This window comes from Periplaneta americana, chromosome 14, assembly GCF_040183065.1.
Source record: "Periplaneta americana isolate PAMFEO1 chromosome 14, P.americana_PAMFEO1_priV1, whole genome shotgun sequence".
Classification (NCBI taxonomy): Eukaryota; Metazoa; Arthropoda; class Insecta; order Blattodea; family Blattidae; genus Periplaneta; species Periplaneta americana.
This window is the reverse complement of record NC_091130.1, coordinates 62,339,641-62,353,544: the sequence shown is the minus strand read 5'-3', so window position 1 is coordinate 62,353,544 and position 13,904 is coordinate 62,339,641. Positions and strand designations below refer to the sequence as shown.

The window sequence follows — 13,904 nt, the reverse complement described above, 5'->3', positions numbered from 1 at the left end:
TAAAATGTCCCCTCGTACATATTGTACCTTTGAATATAAACGTTTAAGCAACCAAAGGCGAGAATTAACTAAAATTAACAACAATTTCCACGCTCTGTGTTTACATTGTATATTACTTATAGAAACTGTACAACACTCTACAAATTATGAGATTTTTCTTTGGCTCTTCTCACCATAACACAACATTAACATAACGATTTCCTCAGTACATTCTATTCGTGGAGACAATTGTACTTACTGGAAAGTAGTGTCTGAGACCGGTTCTGCGAACCCAAAAAAGAATTTGTGGATTCAGGATTCAGTCACTGCACTGTTGTTTTGGGTAAGAAGATGCTTGTGTTATTAATGGAAACATTTCACTCACAAGGGACACTACAAACTGCAGAACCACTGAGCTGATAAACTAATGTGTTCTGCAGGTACCACACAACTCTTGAGTGAAGAACCATAAAAGTGATTCTTTCCAGTACCTCCATTCACAAAAGCAGCCATTTCCAACCTTATCTTTCTCCATTCGTCGAAGTTTTTTTTTTTTTTTTTTTTTTTTCAAGAACAGGGTGTACATCATATTGTACATTTATATTGTGCTTCATTGCTATTAAATAGTCGAATACTGGCAGAATTATACCTCCTTCAGGCGTGACGAAATGTAACAATTACGGCGATAGATATTATTCTTCTCGAAACACGGATACTTTTTTTATATCTAATTTTTATATGCTATGTCTTGAAGTAAAAATTTGTTTTTTTCAGGTGGGAATGAGCAAGTGATTTATAATTAAATAAAATTTAGAACGATAGGCCTGAAAATATTTCGTAGTTTATTTTTTTAATTCGCCGTAGCGTTAAATACAATAGAAGTACGAAACGAAGTTCTTCAGTTTATTTAAAACTAGTAAGATTTTTATTTTAAAGCTTCTAAATATTATACTTTATTTTATTACATAGTTTCCCACGAAGAAAGTATTTTTCTTCTCTTATATAAACATATAAAATAAATTTTCCATTAGGATGAACAGAAGTATTTCAAAAGAAAAGGAATATAATGAAGTAATTTTTAATTAATACTTCGAGCAACTCTACTCGGATGCCAGTTTACTTTCAAGTGGCGAGAGCTAACGCAGATAACTGTTAAGATACAATTGGCGTCAGACTGTTAACGTGGAATGTGGATTTCTTTTTTGGACAGTTTACGCTTTGAGGTACACAGTTTAGATCAAATGACGAACGAGAAGGCATGAAACACATCGAGTAGGAAATATCAAAACCTTTTTAAATCAGTATATTTTTTGAAAGGCTGAAAGCCATGTGAGTCAGAATAATTAAACATGATTCACGTGTGTTAAATATAGTGGTGAGTCGTCCAGCATATGCCTATATATTTAATTAATATGCGTGTTAATGAATCACGCTCATGTATCTCATATCCATAATTTTAGGTTTAAAACCGCCATTTTGAATTTAACAATCGGCTGAAAGTATGCCACGTGCCTAATCATGTCATTAAATAAAACTTGTAAATTCAAGCATAATTTTATGACACATGATTTTGTTATCTAATCAAACATTTAAATTACTCTTGCACTTCTTATTCTTGGTTCGCATCTAAAATTAATCTTATAATAGCAGTACGGTGTATTAAAAAATTCACATTTTCGTGGAGTCTATTGGAACTTCCTGATAGCGTCCATGCGTCATAAGCAAATTATTGATTTACTTACACAATACCAGTACTTTTAGACGCGAACGATGCGTTGTATTAGTGATATGCCTGAAGATAACTATTGAATTATCGATTTCTATCAAAGCTGGTATACTCAAATTTGAAATTTGAAGCCATAGTTGATTTGGAAGGAGTACATCGGAGGTTCCAGTTTTTTCCAGCATAGCGCTGCTAGCTTTCATCATCGTTACTCATTGGTTGCTCCCGCGCGCACGCGCAAGTACGCAGTATACGTCATTCGAGTCTTTACAACACAGTTGTGTGGACGATACTAACGCTGTTGGGATTGGTGAGTAACATTTATGGACTAGACACAAAATTGAGACTATGTTTATTTTTATTTACATATATTGTTTACAAATTTTGGAATGGGGGATATAGCAAGGGAGGTTAATAGACATGAACAATTGGACGTTCTTGAGCCCAAAGTCAAAATAGGAGCTTTCTGTTTTCTTCTTCATATTTGCAATTCCTGTTTATATACTGCCTGCTGTTTTGTATAATTACTTATTTTATGATATCTTATCAGACTGTATATAGAACGTACTTGACATTTACAGTCACAGATTATTTTCTATAAATGTAAACAAATTGGACCATTGTTGCTCATCATTTCAACAATCGTAGCTCACAATTTAAAGGACTGAGTTTACAAAATGGCTATCTCAATGAGTAAGTCTACAGAAAAGGGTCACTGATCCAGACTTCGCCAGGCGCAACTAGCCGATCACCGCACCATCTATTCGTACGTTATCCGTTCGATTCTGCTTGGCGATAAAAGAGCGAATCAGCATGAAGTTTCGGGTTTTGAATAGACCTGCATGTGTATGTGTATGTATATATATATATATATATATATATATATATATATGAATAAGCGTGTGTGTACACACATACGAATATTTTTTTTGTAAATGATATAACCGTAAGCTTCCTAAAATCTTGTTGCCGAAAAACATTCTGTTCAAACTTGGACTTTTAACCAGAGTGGGTTACTTAGAAACTTCTATACATTTTTAGAGTTGTAAAAATTATTAATCACAATTTGGGACATACAATGAAGTCGTAATACGGTAATACGAAGTAATATTATATTTTGCTATATTTCGTAAAATTTAAACATGTGACGTCGATACCGCAATTTTTTATGGCTTTTGTCAGAAAAAAAGCAAGTAAATTGTATAAACTATTTTTTCTACATTATAGGCTACTAGGTAACCGACCCAGTCAACTTAGGTTCCTGTATTAACGAGCTCTGCAAGATGGCGTACCGTTCGCTAAAGTCTATTTTTAGAAGCAAACAGAGGATGTTCTGAAAGTAAGACAGAAAGCGGCCTCGACAATAAGAGTAAACATAATTTATAAATAGATTCAACAATAGTAGGCCTATATACATTGTTCCTGAACTTCGCTGTACAGGCAAATCTGAACTTTGGTAAAAGAGGAGTGCATTGCTCTTGAGACCCTTGTGCGAGGCTATTGAGATTGAATGCCGAAGCAGCCGACAACGCACGAACTCTCTCCGAAGTAAACCGAAATGAATGTAATTTTTGTTTGTGCATGTGTTGTGCGGATTGTGCCTGTTGTGCCTGCAGAATGTACAGGCACGGTCATTCCTTATTTTACCATTGGGAGAGAAAGTGAATGGTGTGGACTCTTTACTCGGATTTTGGAAGATATGATCCAGTTAAGAAGTACCGATACGATCACCTACGTATATGATTATGATCGTAGAAACGATAAATGCACAAAATAATACTTTGGAGTATCCGTAGTAATAGGAATAACAATTCTGCTGCTAAACATAAATGCGTAGATAAGCATAAAGCATAATTATGCAGTAATGCGGATTTTTTCTAAATTAATTTTGAGAGGTTGGAAGATTTAAAGAATTATAAAGTATTTAGAACAAAGTTCAATTTTTTAATACTTTCATTTTCGAGTAATTTAATTTAATTTCTAATTTTTGGAGATATCCTTTGAGACTATTTATTATACGAAGACAATTCCCGACAATATGATATCTATATTGATTTTTCGTTACATAAATCTCTCCTTAATAAATTACAAATAGGATTGCTATTCGAGAGCCCATTTTGACTCCGAGGAAAGTGATTTTTTTTCTCCATATTTGATAACATTACCAGGACCTGCATATTTAATATTATTTAAATGACATCTGATTAAACTTGTGATTCATATTCTCCCGCGTTTGATTGCAATGAGACAGGCGTAAAAAGAGTGTAATTGTGTGTAATTGAATGATAGCTTGAACCTATCAATATAGTTGTCGCATCTGGTGGATATTATTTCACATTTGGGTGAATCGTCGTTCCTGGTAAAGTACACACAACACACAGGAGAAAAAAAGTACTTAAATGAAAATAACCTCAAAATTATAGCATCGCTTCAAAGACAAGATGTGAACATTGTGAAAGTTACAAACCACCCAACCCGTCCCAAATACCGTAGCTCCTTATATAATCGACCGATGATTTTCTCAGACATTTTCACACGAAAATATCACGTAACCCAGTGATACCACCCTTATGTTGCATTACGCGAGAAAGTACTCCAATACCACCACCATCGCATCCCATTGACTTGTTCTGATCTCAGGGCTATACAGTATAACAGAATTGGACTCCCCAGCTTCTTGGTGGTGTTCCATCTATTAGTAATTCGCGATGAAGGAATATTCTTCGGATGTAATTCATGCGTGCTTGTTGATATTGTTTAATTTTTTCACATAAGCTGTATATGTCTACCTTCAGCGTGCACCCAGGATTTTGTTTTGGGGTGGGGGGGGCTTCAGATAATATATATTGTACTTACAATGTTAGTTACCTTCAGAGTACGTAATGTAGGCTAATCTGTTCAGAAAATTTACCTTATATATTCATTTTATTTGTTAGAATTTAAAAGGAAGAGTCTTATATCTACAAACACAAATATGCTATGGAACAAAGGACACTACCGGTAACTTACAAAATAATATAAACCTAATGAAAAATAAGATTCAGTTATACAGAAAGTCGCATCTATAATTTAAAGTATAAAATCAAGCTTTCTCGCACTCTCATAATCACACTATCATATCACTGCCACATTGAAAGCAGGTTAACTTTGTAGATGAAGTATAATGTTTAGAAAGAAATTATCTATTGATTTAAGTATTTATGGTGGCTTTGAAAAATAGGAAAAAAACTAAAGCCAGTAATCGAAACGGTCATACAATGTGGACGACAGGATGTACCGTTACGTGGTCATAGGAACCATGGTGAATTTGATGACTAAATCCTCAGTAGAGAATGAAGGAAATTGTATAGCTATTCTAAGAGCTCGCGTAAATGCGGGAGATAATGTGTTTAGGAACCGTTTTTCGAGTTATGGTAGAAATGCTGCTTATGTAAAATACTTATCCAAAACCAAATCATAGAATCATGACTAGTAAACATTTATTACCATTTGACGCTATTGTTGGGAATTTATTATTATTATTATTATTATTATTATTATTATTGTTATTATTATTATTATAGTTAAAAGTAGTAAATGTGCATTTTAATCAGTTTTTATAATTTAAAAATTGTCCGTACATATGGCGCATGTGACAACCTGTTTTCGTACCTCGTACAAACTATCGAAATTCATGTGATTCTGTAATTAAAAGAAAAATAGTTTGAGATGAAAACGGTGCAAGTTTCTCAGTTATTTCAGATGAGACTAGTGATGTCTTCTGTTGATCATCTATGTTCTAATAAACGATGATGGCTTGAAAGAGTACAATATACAGTATATAAGACAAATTTTTACAATGTATGCCTCTAGATAGAGAATGTAAAAAGTGAAAGTTTAGCACAAACAATTAGATGGGCTAAAAGAGTGAAATATCAACACAGAATAGGCCTATCTAAGAGGTCAGGGGTACGATGGGGCCGCTACCATGAGTGGCCTAACTATTTTTTGCCTCACGCTCAGCATTGTAAGTGCTTTCAGTTAGAATAAATAGGGCTGCCAATACTCAAAGATTCCTAAATTATGTCACTACAATCGCCTACAGAAGTGAAAGTATGGAACTTAGCTTGAGAATGAAAAATTATTTCCGTTTTACTGGAAATACACAATAAGAATCCGGTTCGGGGGGGGGGGGCTTGATTCCCCTTAATCCCCCACCCCGTGGATGCGCCACTGCCTCTCTTCTATGTCGGATATAGTTTGTGCCATGTTTAAAAAGTCTTCACCTATAATCAGAGCTCTAGATGTTAATAACAGAGAATGTGCTTCAAGCAGTGCAAGAAATGAATAAAATTGGCTAAGTGTATTATGTCTTGTAAGTAGCCTTAGCCTAATAGGACAATACCACTTATGAATGAATGTCACGTCATTCTAGACTTTTATACCACACTGTACGACATATCTTTATATTTAAGATCAGTGGCGTAGCTAAAAAGCTCAGCTTCCCCAGTTAATAATAATTTCATAATAAACCTGCAGTTTATGAACAAAATTATTTATTAGTTTTAATAGAGTTTATATTTATGCGTTAAATATTGTGATGCGGCAGCTCAGGATGATTTGTGATGCAGCAGTAAACAAGAAGCCTGCACACACCAGCTTCCAAGCAGACTGGTTTCTTTCACTCATTCTTCTGTGTAACCCACCCCGCAGATTTTCCATCCCTTTCTAACTAACCTACCCTACTCGCAAGGCACGGAAGAAGCTAGCTTTTACATTGAATTTTTCCGAGTTATCCCTTTTGTGAGCTGTGTTCAGTTGAAGGTTAGTGTGCATTGCGGCTGATATAATAAATGAGTGAAATAACAGTTCCTGACACCAATTTACTTGAATTTTTAGGACAATTCTATTATCAGGACTGACTTACGAACAAAAGTGCGATTTAAAAGACAAATGACCGTGTCTGTTTGTTAGAGATATGTGTAAACCATGAAATCATATTTTACCATTTGAGGTCATGTCTTATTGGTGTTACTTACGAGGTTCCAACCAATCTTCGGACTGATGACTTGACATTGACTACTATTTATTTTAAGACTATATTTTTGTAATACGTTTTCTCATATGTACACGAAAGACAACTTGAGTTAGCTTCCCCTGCTCAAAATTTCATGCTACGCCACTGTTTAAAATACATCACCAGACAGCGGATTTAGGTCCTGATGCTGAACGTCAGGTGTTCCGTCAGTTGTAGGGAGGTCATTGAACTCGTTGCTACGCTCCCTCGGTACGCCAAGAGACGTGACGACTTATCGCTGTGTAGAGACCGAAAATCCGCTATCTACTTATCACACTGTACGAGTGTACGACACGACGTGATGTTTGAGAGACATCACATTGTATGAGTGTATGACACGTCTTGATGTTTGAGAGACTTAACAGTGACATCGTAAGGAACGGATTTATATGTACCGTACTGTATATGTATAAAATATATTAGTATGTATACATACGCAGTGATTTTTCTCTCAGTATGTAATTAAATATGGCCTTAAAATTACCAAAATGACAATTTTCATTTAATTAAAGTAAGTAGGCCTATATAATATTTTACTTACTCATTAGGCCTATCCCGTTACCAAAACAGTGGATTAAGAAAATAAATACTCATTATTTAGTTATTTTTATTTAAGGTGTGTAATGTTTTACTTCTCACTTATTAAATATTATTTAACTGAAATAGGCTTAACACACCATCGTTTATTATCTGGTAGCAAGACAAATTACGAAAGTTTCAAGTGCTCGAAAATGAATCTTCTGTCTCTTTTGCTTTCAAATGATGTAATGTATAACAAAGTTTTGCATGTGATTGTTGAAATGTAGGCTACATTGATTACAAACTCAAAACTTTAAATATAAGTTAGTATGATTTTCTTGTTGTTGAGAAGGCTGTTAAATTCTAAATTACGACAAAAACAAATTTAAATGAATTAGCCTACTGTAAATAATTGAAAGCCTATTGTTTAGATCTGTTTTTAAACGCTTGTATTAATGGATTTTTATAATGGAATGGGTGCCCGCAATAGCGGGCTAACCGTCATTTAGTAATAATGGAGAAAAATTGACTTTTGAATTCATTCTTTAAATAAAGAAGATATTTCCTTTGCATTAATATTTTTGCTTTCACATGAATTCAAATGCCAATTTTTCTCACTTTTTACCAGGGAAAGGATTTATATGTAAATACATATTTACTTATAAAGCTAATATAATTTATATTTTGCATTATCTTTATGTTTCACAATGTGTAGGGTTGAAAAATCCTACTTTTATTTTCCATATTTTTCCATATTTTAGAGTTTAGTACATATTTTCGTTAATTTCCATATATTTTCCATATTTCATATAAAACAGTCCATATTATATTAGGTTTAACAATAAAACAAAACAAAATTTCATTAACTTTTAAAAATACATTTCAACAATAGAGATTTAAACACATGTTCAGTAATCCCTTTAACATCAGAGTTATTTGAAAATTAGCAGTCCTATCAACAATGGGAAAGTAAGTTACAAAACTGTATTAATTTAATTTAAAATTTTTAACAGACTTCAGTTGTGCAGCTCAACAGTTAAATGCCATTCAGAGTACACATAGGTTCAGTTTTGTAAATCATACTATAAAGACGGTAAATATGCCAAAAGTACGTCATTCAGTCAATTTAAAATCAAAACTAACAAGTTACATTTCAGAATTTAAAGAAGATGGTTTATCAACTGACAATAAAATATTATTTTGTAATTTGTGTCAGTGTGCAGTATCATCTACACAAAAGTTCCTGGTGCAACAACACATTACAACTAGTAAACATCAGGCCAACAAACAACTAAATTCCAAGCAGAGACAATTGTTTTTAACACAACCAACAACATCGAATGTAAGATCTGAGTTTAACATCGACCTGTGCCGTTCTCTCATCTCTGCTGATATTCCTCTCTACAAACTAAAGAATAAGGTCTTCAGGGAATTCCTTGAAAAATATACTCAACATACAATCCCGGATGAGTCAACACTTAGGAAGACGTATGCTCCATCCATCTACGATGAGACAATACAGAAGATAAGAGATGAAATTAAAGATAGTTCAATTTGGGTTTCCATTGATGAGACTCCCGACAAAGAAGGTAGACTTGTTGGTAATGTAGTTATCGGTTTGTTAAGTGAACAATATTCTGAACGAATTCTTTTACATTGTGATGTTCTAGAAAAGTGCAATAACAAAACTATAGTTAAACTGTTCAACGAAGCTATGGGTATCCTGTGGCCAAAGGGTATTATGTACGATAATGTGTTATTATTAGCGATGCTGCCCCTTATATGGTCAAAGCTGGACAAGCATTATCTGTTGTATATCCTAAATTGACTCATTTTACTTGTGTGGCGCATGCATTTCATCGTGTGGCAGAAGTGGTCAGAGACAATTTCCCTAAAGTAGATTTGTTGATTTCATCAGTGAAAAAAGTATTTCTCAAAGCTCCCAGTAGAGTTAACGTGTTGAAAGAAATGTACCCTGAAATTCCATTGCCACCAAAGCCAATTTTAACTAGATGGGGTACATGGCTAGAAGCAGTTGAATATTATGCCGAACATATAGACTCTATAACAATGTTCTCCTTGCATTGGACTCTGAAGATGCAGTCTCAATTGATACTGCGAAAACAGTTACCTGTGACATAAGTGTGAAGAATGACTTAGCTCACATTCAGCATACATTTTCATGCATCATAAAAACGCTCAAAAGTCTCCAAAATAGGCACCTTTCACTATCTGAAAGTTTTGAAATTATAAATAGTACTGTGGAACAACTGAATCGTGGTAGAGGTAAAGTTGCAGATGCAGTAAGAGCTAAGGTGGACACTGTACTTTCAAAAAACCCTGGATATGAAGAACTACAAAAGGTTGTTGCTGTGATGAGTGGTGAATCAACAGTGAAGATTAACTTGGACTTATCCCCAGCAGACATTGTGAAATTGAATTATGTACCAGTTACTTCTTGTGACGTCGAACGCTCTTTTAGTCAGTATAAATCTATCCTCAGAGACAATAGAAGAAGATTCACTTTTCAGCACTTGAAAGAAATGTTTGTAACCTATTGTTATGGTAACAGACAATAAAAATTGTGTTTTGTTGAAACTACATTGGAAGATAAGGTACGTCCATTATATTTTTTGTTTAGTTTGATTAAAATGTACCAATATTTAACGTACATAGTCATTTTTTTATAATTTTAAGTCCATATTTAATTCCATATTTTGGTAAAAATCCATATTTAATTCCATATTTTGGTAAAAATAACTACATATATATTTACATATTTCATATATTTTTAGTCCATATAAATCCGTTCCCTGCTTATTACCAAATGATACAGCTTTAAATACTTGCGGTGTACTATAAGTAGTAACATGAACTGCTGCCAGGAAGTCAAAAGGACATCAATGACCAAGGAAGCTTTTAGTAGAAAAAGCATCTTCTGCGGACCTCTGCAAAAAGAACTAAGGAAGATACTAGTGATGTGCGTTGTGTGGAGTGTAGCATTGTATGGGGCAGAAACATGGACATTACGACGAAGTGAAGAGAAGCATTTGAAATGTGGATATGGAGAAGAATGGAGTGTGTGAAATAGATAGACAGAATAAGAAACGAAACTGTGTTGGAAAGAGTTGGTAAAGAAAGAATATTGTTGAAACTGATCAGCAAGAGAAAAAGGAATTGGCTGGGTCATTGGCTGAGAAGATACTGGCTACTGAAGGATGCACTGGAAGGAATGGTGAACGGGAGAATTCGTGGCAGAAGAAGATATCAAAATAATAGACTACATTAAGATATATGGATCATATGCGGAGACTAAGAGGAAAGCAGAAAATAAGAAAGAATTAAGAATGATGGGTTTGCAGTGAAAGACGTCGAGCGGAACACAATGAATGAATGAATGTTAGCTCGTTTTTGCGAGCGCCCATTCAATTTTTAGCCTTAATATGGACTATTTTTATTTTTGTGTGTTTAAAATATGGAAAATTCAACTCTACACATCATGATACATGAAGATAATACAATATAATTGATTCTAACTTCATAAATAGATATTTATACATTAAAAAAGTTCCGTACATGTATTACACTGCATACACGAGCATTACGTAGCCTCAAGGTGGCGTGGCATCAGCCGACTGTGATTCGACCCTCTTTCTCGGCCCAGACCCGAAGCAAACGCTCTGTTGTTGAATAATTTCACATACTATGAAATCTTTTGCAACATTTGAGTTACTGCGCTGAAAAGTGGCACTGAATGATAGTGGAAATTGAAGGGCCACACAAAGAAGATAGGCCTATTGTAATCATGAATTTAAGTGAAAATGACGTTATAATATGTAAATTTGGTATAGATTCTATAAGAAACAGGGAAGGGAATATTTATTTTTAATTAAAATTACGTCACATACGGTTTTAAGATTATACTCAAGCTTAGTTTCTAGACTTAAGTGGTCAGCCATTTTGTGTGAAGAAAACTTTCAATACAACCCGTTAGTTAAAAAAAAGTTTTTATTATATTTATAATGTTACGAATATAATTTTAATCGTCACTGCCAATGAACCGGTTGATCCTTTAAGTTCTCCCTGATTCAGGTAGGTAGTAAGGATTTTGGCCCCGTCAGGTCATTACACTGTCCTTGGAGATTCAGCTTCCTTATGAAACAAAAGCATGCTGTTGGAAGGTAGCACTGAATGATGGTGGAAATGGAACTGCCACACGGAAAGTTTCTTGTGCGACAGAACATTGTTATCATGAATTTAAGTGAAAATGGCGTTATGTGTACAGTACATTTTGTATTAATTTTAAAGATTGAAACAACTGGATTCATGTGAACAACACGTGAGGAAAAAATGCACGGAAAAAAAGTGAGACAGGAAATGTAAACAAGACGTCAAAAAGGAAGCTATAACGTGAAACATTTTAATAATAATAATAATAATAATAATAATAATAATAATAATAATAATAATAATAATAATAATAGACTGACGAGTTCATCATGTGGACTAGAAATGTTCATTAAGGTGAACCGCAAGAACATTCTACATAAAGTCCAAACAACTCAACTTGAAAGTTCATACACGAGTAAGCAATGTAAAGAGAAGTGTACTACAAAAAATTAGCATTCACTACAAGCAAAAACACACAAAACTTCGGTTTGAAAAATAATGTAAAATGTTACCTTACGTTCTACTAGTATAGTACTTACATAACCTTACTAATTGTCATTAAGTGAAGTACAGGCAAAACTTAAATTATTGTTGTTGTTTATTATTATTTTTGTGCTGTCGTTGAAAACTTGGGAAGAATTCCCAACCCAGTCTGCGAGTGGAAATCCGTCATTCATTTATTCATAGTTTTCTGCCCAAGAGCAGGTCTTTCACTGAACCCAACATAATTCAATCTGTCCTATTTTTTGCCTTCCTCTTAGTCTCCTCATATCTTAATGTAGTCTTATTTGATATCTTCTTCTACCCAAAACTTTTCTCCCGTTCACTAATCCTTCCAGTGCATCTTTCAATATGCAGTATCTTCTCAGCAATTCCTTTTTCTCTTCCTGATCAGAATACTGTAATAATTTAATTATTATTAGGTAGATAGTTCGTGTTAATGTTCGTAATTTGCAATAATACAATGACACTGTTTTGTTTAGCCTCGCGATTTTCATTTACCCGTCCGCCCACCGCTAGGAGTTTATCTGCGGCCACCGGGTCTGCCGCCACTGAAACATTTAGTATAGGAATTTGTACTTATCCAACTCAAAGTAGGTGTTGAAAATGTTCCCCACCAACTTCTACACACTGTTAATACCTTCTTATGAAATTGTTAATTATTTTAAGCAGTTCTGCTTCACTGATTGACTCGATTTAAGCTCATTTATTGTATGCATAAACCTTATTTTTAACTGCCCCCCATAGATAGAAATCGCATGCATGGTGGAAATCTGGACTTCGTGGGGCCCACAAATTTTTACTAATAATTCTCCTTCCGAAAATTCGACGCAATTCTCTCATGGATTCTTCAGCAGTATGAGCAGTAGCAGAGTCTTGTTGGAAATATACCGAGGAACGTTCTCCATAAGTCAGTTCATCTAAAAATGGGTCAAGGATTTCATTCACATAACGCTCGCTGGTAATTGTGCCCTGTATAATTTACGTTACTTGATCGAAAAAAAAAGTATTACACAGTAACTAACGTAAAGAATTTTTTTTTAAACTAAATTATAAGTTGGAAAGCCCCTTTGGTGAGTATTGTAGACTTGAAACAAAAAAAAAATGCTGCTTATATTATGAATAATAATGTACAGCTGTCAAAAGAAAAAGTGGCCGCTCTCCTGGAACAAAGTTCCCTTCGGGTATCTTCGCTACAATTCGGAGACAGGCGATGTTACATGTTGTTGGACCACGTTGCCTGATATCTACAGTTATAATTGAAGTATACTGTGTGTTATTCGATAGCATAATGGTAGCGTTCAGGCCTCTTATTCATGAGCTCCTGCGTTCGACTACAACCTCGTGCTTTTTATGTTCTTTTTTGTTCTGTTTTTGAGAGAGAGAAACTAGACATAATGGCTCCTTTCTCTTTTATGATTATTTTAGTAATTAACATCAGGTTCATTAATATATTATGCCATGACTTTATCATTATGATATTGTGGCTGCAAATGGAAAGAAAAAAGATTTTATTCTCAATAAAATATCTTTCGTGGCATAAACATAACAAATTTACTGGCGTCGGCCTTAAAATATTAAAAAAATTAAGCGTTCAAAAAACAGAACAAAAAGCCACAATTCAATATTTAGTCTATCTTCCTCTTATCTCGATCATCTTGCAGTCGAGTGGGCATGGAATTGACTAGTCTTTGCAAATAGCGACTGTTCTTAGACAAGATATTCCAGGCATTCTGAACATACACACATAAATGTTCTGTCCATGGACAGGTCTTTCATTGCAAACCCAGCAATCTCCAATCTTTCCTATTTTCTGCCTTCCTCTTAGTCTCCGCATATGATCCACGTATCCTAATGTCGTCTATTATTCTTTTCAACCAGAGACCCAACCAATTCCTTTTTCTCTTTCTAATCAGTTTCAGCATCATTCTTTCTTCACTCACTTTTTCAAACACA

At 34.3% G+C, this 13,904-nt stretch overlaps 1 protein-coding gene across 1 annotated transcript in view; it reads left to right on the top strand.

Moving 5' to 3' along the window:
* The first annotated feature begins 1,895 nt into the window (after positions 1-1,895).
* LOC138713365 (activating transcription factor 7-interacting protein 1-like) overlaps positions 1,896-13,904 on the top strand; it is a 222,334-nt gene continuing 210,325 nt past the window's right edge. Inside the window, exon 1 of the mRNA XM_069845410.1 lies at positions 1,896-2,012. The gene's annotated coding sequence lies outside the window, so the exon portion shown is untranslated. The remainder of the gene's footprint in view (positions 2,013-13,904) is intronic.